Source organism: Nannospalax galili, unplaced genomic scaffold (assembly GCF_000622305.1).
Source record: "Nannospalax galili isolate Female #2095 unplaced genomic scaffold, S.galili_v1.0 scaffold132, whole genome shotgun sequence".
NCBI lineage: Eukaryota > Metazoa > Chordata > Mammalia > Rodentia > Spalacidae > Nannospalax > Nannospalax galili.
This window is the reverse complement of record NW_008332644.1, coordinates 595,376-601,375: the sequence shown is the minus strand read 5'-3', so window position 1 is coordinate 601,375 and position 6,000 is coordinate 595,376. Positions and strand designations below refer to the sequence as shown.

The 6,000-nt window shown below is 47.5% G+C and overlaps 1 long non-coding RNA gene across 1 annotated transcript in view; it reads right to left on the bottom strand.

The window, feature by feature from the left end:
• Positions 1-1,876: 1,876 nt before the first annotated feature.
• The window catches only part of LOC115069362, a 30,445-nt gene continuing 26,321 nt past the window's right edge, over positions 1,877-6,000 (bottom strand). Inside the window, exon 3 of the long non-coding RNA XR_003848637.1 lies at positions 1,877-2,348. This is a non-coding gene — a long non-coding RNA (uncharacterized LOC115069362). The remainder of the gene's footprint in view (positions 2,349-6,000) is intronic.

The following is a 6,000-nucleotide window of genomic DNA, read 5'->3' as shown; positions in this document are numbered from 1 at the left end:
AGCAGGGCCTGCATTTGGAGCCCCCACAGTGGCACAACCTGAGTCAACGAAGAACTGTCCACGGACCTGGGTGGAGGGCTGGGATGTGAGGTTAAATGGTGACATCAGTAAGGGACAGGTATGAAAATCTACGCAAAGACGTAGAAAGAGGGACATCCAGATTCAAACCTTCTGCTCAAGATCTAGAAATGTCCAACTCTGCCCAAGGCAGGGCTGCAGTTGAGTCTTTTCCAGTGGAGCTGGGGAAGGCTGGTTTGATGCTCCTCGGCTCTGACACTAAATGGCAAGAGGAGCTGGGCTGCTTCTCGGGGTTCATGGAACTGAGCTAAATTGCTCCACAGCCTTTTTTGTGGCGCAAACAGAAATCCCCACCTGTTGGAGGTTGTCACACAGACAGCGTCTGCTCCCTAGAGAGCTGGGAGCTGCCTGCATCCCAGGCCTCCCGCCTCCAGCACCCACCTGCTGCTGGAGCTGTCAGCCGGGCTCCCAAACAGGCTGATTATCCCCATCTGGGAAAACAAAACATGTCAGCCCTGTGCCTAAGAGGCCTGTCTCCTTAGTGAGAAGCAATCAGGGAAGCTCCCAGCTTGGATCTGCCATATGACAGGGATGAGTGACCTGGGCTTTCTTAGTGTGGCTTTTCTTCTTCCCCCACTCCCCGAAGGCTTTGTCTTCCACAAGCCCTACTCAGGCTTCCTGCTGGCCTCTTTGAAACTCAGTGGGCCTGCTGAGAATGAACTTATAGGCACTATTCCTCTATATAGCACAGAAGTCTGGTCTGTATTTCAGAACTAGACTTGTCAATTGCACAGTTCTCCTTTACCAGAGTCCTGGATGTGGATCCACACAGGGAGACTTCACCAGGAAAAGTACTGGCCTCACCACATGGGGTGACCAAAGGAAACAGTAAGGATGTAGCCTGCTACACCTTGACCTTCAAACGCTGTGGTCTCCTGCCTCTGGGTTGCCCATGTGCCCTTCTACCCAGCATGCCTTTCAATCAATATGTCATCCTTACATTTCTGTGGCTGTACTTCAAACACCAGCCCTCAATGCCTCCACTCACCAGGTGAGCCTGTGTACATCTACCCTGCTCACCACGGCATGGAAGCTGCTGTGGGCAGAGAAAATAAGGGCATGCCTGTCTACACCCAATGTCATCTAGGTATGTACCATGCGCAGATCATGTCTAGAAAATAGGTGAATGGTTGAAAGTGGAAATCTCCTCTGTTCCAACCTGGCCTACCCAGCTGTTCCCATCAGCACTCACTACAGGTGTGTGGCTTCCACATTCCCTCCTAACTCAAGAGGATTTTTTTCTGATGCTATACCCAGCACACCCTACCTGTCTTGTGACGGAGGGAAACTGGCTTTCTCTGCATGCTTCGAGTGTGGCAGGAAAAGGACTATATCTATTTCATGTGTACCCAAGTAGCATTCACACGGGTGAAAAAAAAAATGTGGTTCATACAATACACTGGTCTGCCCAAGGTCCCCCAGATCAGAACCAATATCTGAGTTCCAAGGCTTTTGTTTTCCGGGTCAGGCCTCTCTATCTGCCATAGTCCAAGCCAGGGCTCCAGGATCCATGCCTCAGGCCAAGAGAGCAGCCTGCCTTGCCTCTAGGATGGACCCTCCTGCTAGTCATTATTGTCACCTGACTGCTCTGAATCTACCATATGTAGGGGCAATGCTGAGTGTCTGGCATGAATCAACATATGTTAAATTTCACAACAACTCTGAGATTATAGCTTTTATCATCATATTGTCAATGAAGAAACTGAGGCACAGAGACATTAATAAACTTGCCAGAGATCACAGTTGCTAAGCAACAGTGGATCTTGTAGCACTCAGGCCAGAAGGCTGGAAATGGGGCTCACTACCTCGAGTCCAATACCAATAGAACACAAGAGGGCATGCCAGCCCATCACCCTTCTGAGGATACACAGGGCCTACCAGCCTCTGCCCTTAACCTCACACTGATTGTGACCTTGTCAAGATCCAGGCTCCAAGTCATCCTCCTTTATTTCCACACACAAGGGAGCACACACCAGAGCTGAATGACCAGAGGGAGCATAGTGATTGTACATATGGGTTTATGATGTTTCCTCTGCCTGCCTCCAAAGCAGATGTAAGGTGGTTTAGAATACTGAGATGCGTAATGAGGACAATAGAATTATTCTCTAAAACAGAGCTGTTGGAATCCAATAATCAGGCAGGAAGACGGAGTTCTCTGGGGCAGCTGGGAGGAGCCAGGCTGGGATGCAGTAACTTGGATTTCTGTCCCTGGCTGTGCCAACGCCACCATGGGCAAGCCACTCTTCTGTCATAAGCCTTAATGCAGCTATCTGTAAAACAGGAGGGCAAACATAAACAGAGAGAGATTGAAGTTAGTGATCAGCTTTTCAGCAGCACTAAATGCAACCAATTTAATTCTTCCCAGAGCCTTGAAAGGTTAACAATAGATATTCCGGAGACTGGTCCGGCTGGGTAAGGAGGAGGAGGCCAGTCAGTAGGATGGGGTCCACTACCTTACTGCAGTCAGATTGACGCCACAGTCTTAGCACACTACATAGCTCTCAGGCATCTGGACATGTTGAGACTCTCTCCAGGTAGTTCAGTTGGTCTGAGCCTCTTGGCTGGTCCCTGCCTCTTCCAAGCAGCACTGCTGGTCTAAGGGTCTCTCAGTCCTTATTGTTTATATGAGCTTGGGGAGAGAGGAGCCTAGTGCATCTGGTCAGTTTCAGGAACTTCCTGATGCTTCTGAATCATTCACTTCCTGAGTCTTAAGCCTCCCCTTAGAACATCCTGAGTCTTAACTCTCCCTTTAGAGGATCCTGAGTCTTAAGGAGCTTCCTTGAGGAATGTATCAACTTGGAGGAAATTTCTATATAACATGATTGAATTAAGAAATACCTGGGCCAGTGAAGAGGTACACCTTTGTGTGTATCTGTGATGGTGTTTCCAGATAGATTTAACTGAGGAAGGAAGACCCATCCTAATGGTACAGACTGTGCAGTACCATCCCATGGGCAGGGGTCACAGCCTGAATAAAATGGGGAGGGGGAGTCAGCAGAAGCATGGCCTTCGTTCTCTGCTTCCTGGTGGGCACCACAGACAAAGGCACTGCTACCACCATGCCCTCACCACCAACATGACTGCATTCCTCTGAAACATGAGCCAAAATAAACCCTTCTCCCTTGAGTTGCTTTTGTGAGGTACTTGGTTACAGTAACAGGAAATGTATATAATACAGAAAGGAGTTAAGCTGTTGCCGTGACTACCTGACCATGCTGACCATGTGCTTTGTAGGCCTTTGGAACTGGTTTGTGGGAGGAATGTGGAAGAGTTTGGATCCCTGGACTAGAGCAGCCCTTGAGTGCCACAGGCAGAGTTTGATGGGCTATTCACATGGAAATTTGAAAGACTGGAATGCCAATAGTTATGCAGAATGAGTCTCCACTGACAAGGTTTCAGGGAGAGGAAGACTAGAGGCCATTCATATTATGTTTGGGCAAAGAATCTGGCTACATTCTACCTGAAAACTTGAGTGAGGCTGCATTCAAACACAATGGACTAATCTGTTTGGTGGCGACAATTTCAAGGCAATGTGGCATTCAGGTTGTGGTATGGTAATGTCAATGCTCTTATCCAGGTATACGGTGAGAATGGGCAGTAAATATGTATGCAGTTTGACAAGGAAAGGAGCATGAGCCAGTTTGGAGTTGTAGACAAGGAGGGTGTAGATGAACTTATCGTGACCATTAATGAAGTTAGAACAGTTAAGGAGAAACTTCACACTTTGCACTGGAATAATGAGAAAGGTACTTTCAAGACCTCACCCAGCAAAGGATCCAGCTTATAAATACAAATGCAGAGGATCCGTGTTCAGTTCCCAGTACCTATATTAGCCATCTCACAACTGCCTGCAGCTCCACCTGCACGGGAGTTGATGCCTCTGACTTCCATAGGTTCCTGCATGCACACACTCACACACGCACACGCACACACACACACACACACACACACACACACACACAAAGAGTGACTGAACTGAGAATGCTGCTGAATGGGCTTCCTGCTCACTAAAGTGTTTCTTTCTCACAAACAACCACCAAGGAAGATGTCCTTACAGGTTTAGCTGCCAAGGCACACAGGCCAATTCAGCTGTGGTAGAAAGGTGTCATAGTCCCCAGCATCCATGTAAAAACCTGGGTTTGCAGGTTGCAAAATGCAATTTAAGGGCCATAGAGGCTTGTGACAAGATTTTATAAAACAACTGAGGCCAGGTAACATGTGGGCCTGAGCAGTCATTTCGTGAAACTATAAAGGTGAAGACCTGAGGATGTCAGAGATGTAAAGACCAGGAGAAGTCTGCAGTGGGAAACTGCAGGAAGAGTGGATATGGGCCAAGGAAAAGTCTATAGATGCTGTAGGTGGCAGCCATAGAGGAGTTGAGGTGCCCAGGGCTATGGGAGCCCAGATGCTGTCGCTAAGATTCCCAGACACTGGACAAGGAACTGAAAGATTTAGTGTTTGCACTACCAAGTTTTCATCTGACTTTGGCCCAAACTTCCCTTACTATAAACAACCCTATTCTTCATTTTGGAAGAAGGATGCTTACCCTGTGCCACTGTATTGCAGAAGTATGCAATTTGGTGTGGTTTTTTTTTTTTTTTAATTGTATAGGGCCTTAAAATTAAGAGATTGTCTTGAGTATCAGAGGAAACTTTAGACTTTCGGAAAAAGTGTTAAAACTGTAGGACTATGAGGACTTTTGAATTTTGAGCTAATGCATTTTGCATTATGACGTGGCCATGAGCCTAGGACAGGAGCAGATAGGGGTGAAACATTATGGTTTTAATTGGTGTGTTTGAGTGTCAAGTTGACAAGAGATGAACTTGTGGCTGATAATTTCAAGTGATGACTTGATTGGACTAAGAAACACCTGGAACATTAATAAGACACACCCGTGGTCATGTCTCTGAGGGTGTTTCCAGAGTGGATTAACTGGGGAGAGAAAACTCACCCTGAATGTGGAGGGCACCATCTCATGGCCTGGGGTCCCAAACTCAATAAACAGAGGAAAGTGAGCCAGGGTGATGAATGGCTCTTTGGGTAAAATGCTTGCCTCATAAGCATGAATGCCTGATTTTGAGTCCCCAGCATTCATGTAAAAGTCTGGGCATGGTGGTCTGTACCTGAAATCCCAGCACTGGTAGGCAAAAAGAATCCTGGCATCTTGCTGGCCAGCCTGTCTGGCCAAATCACAGAGCTCCCAGTTCGGATGGAGAACAGTAGAGAATGACACTGGACTCAACATCTGACTTCCACATACATGCATGGGTGTACATGCATACACATGCAGCGCAGGCATACACCACAGGCAAAGGGAGGGAGGAGCTGAGTGAACACTGGCATTATCCTTTCTCTGCTTTCTGGTTTCACCGTAGACCAAGCCTAGCACCTTGCCTTCCCTGCCATATTGGACTGTATTCCTCTGAAACTTGAGCTAAAATAAAACTTTCATCCCTTAAGTTGCTTCTGGTCAGATATTTGTTTGCAGCAATCATAGAAGTAACCAAATACACTTCAAGATAGCTTAGAAGCCCCAGCCTACTCCATGTGCCAGCTGTGGTGATCCCACCTGGTTCCTGGGCTTTTCTATCCATAGACCTCATGCTATAATGTGGAGTACCACCTGACCTCCTGCCAGCCTCACACCTTGTCTCAACAGATGGTGATGACCAGATCCTCAGCACCTTTGCCACTCCTCCTGTGCCTGTCGAGCTCCTTCTCAATGACAGTGGTCATTAAGGCATGGTAGTCTTGTTAGTAGCTCTTAGGCAGTACCTAGGCTAGGAACAGGGTCCAAACTCTGTGGGAAGTGTATAGTTAGCAATGTTCCCCAGAGGGCTGTAGTGTATCCTCCCCCATATACTCACCCAACTGAGCACCATGCTATCTTCTCTCCAATGGCTTTAAGCATCATGTGCTTGT